Source organism: Myotis brandtii, unplaced genomic scaffold, assembly GCF_000412655.1.
Source record: "Myotis brandtii unplaced genomic scaffold, ASM41265v1 Scaffold40409, whole genome shotgun sequence".
NCBI lineage: Eukaryota > Metazoa > Chordata > Mammalia > Chiroptera > Vespertilionidae > Myotis > Myotis brandtii.
Window position 1 is genome coordinate 1 of NW_005343271.1, and position 857 is coordinate 857.

General features: G+C 42.7%; 1 pseudogene; it reads left to right on the top strand.

Annotated features, from left to right (window-relative positions):
* The first annotated feature begins 8 nt into the window (after positions 1-8).
* Positions 9-852, top strand: LOC102260830 (annotated as a pseudogene).
* Positions 853-857: the final 5 nt, after the last annotated feature.

An 857-nucleotide genomic window follows, 5' to 3' on the forward strand; every position in this document is an offset into this window, starting at 1 on the left:
CACCACCGCCCTGCTGCTGCCAGGGAGAAATCTAGGTGGCAGTGGGCGGCCCCAGCTAGCGGCCACGAGCACTTCTGCGGCTGCCCAGTGGAGCGAAGGTCGCCGCTGATGTCAGAAATACACTTTTGGGAAATGGCCTCTAAATCTTGGCTGAATTTTTTAATCTTCCTCTGTAGATCAGCAGTTGGATTTGTTTTATGTTCTCAGCTATTTAGTATTTTGTTGGGAGAACAGGGTGACACCCAACCCAAGATTCTTCATAATGATCCTCATGCTAGGCATTCAGATGATAATGGACAGAATCATCTAGAAGGACAGATGAACTTCAATGCAGGTGCTAGCCAACATAAAGATGAGAACACTGACATCGCTGAAAACCTCTATCAGAAGGTTAAAATTCTTTGCTGGGTTATGACAGGACCTCAAAATCTAGAGAAAAAGGCTAAACATGTCAAAGCTACATGGGCCCAGCGCTGTAATAAAGTGTTGTTTATGAGTTCAGAAGAAAACAAAGACTTCCCTGCTGTGGGATTAGAAACCAGAGAAGGCAGAGACCAGCTATGCTGGAAAACAATTAAAGCTTTTCAGTATGTTCATGATCACTATCTAGAAGATGCTGATTGGTTTATGAAAGCCGATGACGATACATATGTTATACTAGACAATTTGAGATGGCTTCTCTCAAAACACAGCCCTGAAGAACCCATTTACTTTGGGAGAAGATTTAAGCCCTATGTTAAGTAGGGCTACATGAGTGAAGGAGCAGGATATGTACTGAGCAAAGAAACCTTGAAGAGATTTGTTGATGCGTTTAAAACAAAGAAATGTACACATAGTTCCTCCATTGAAGATTTAGC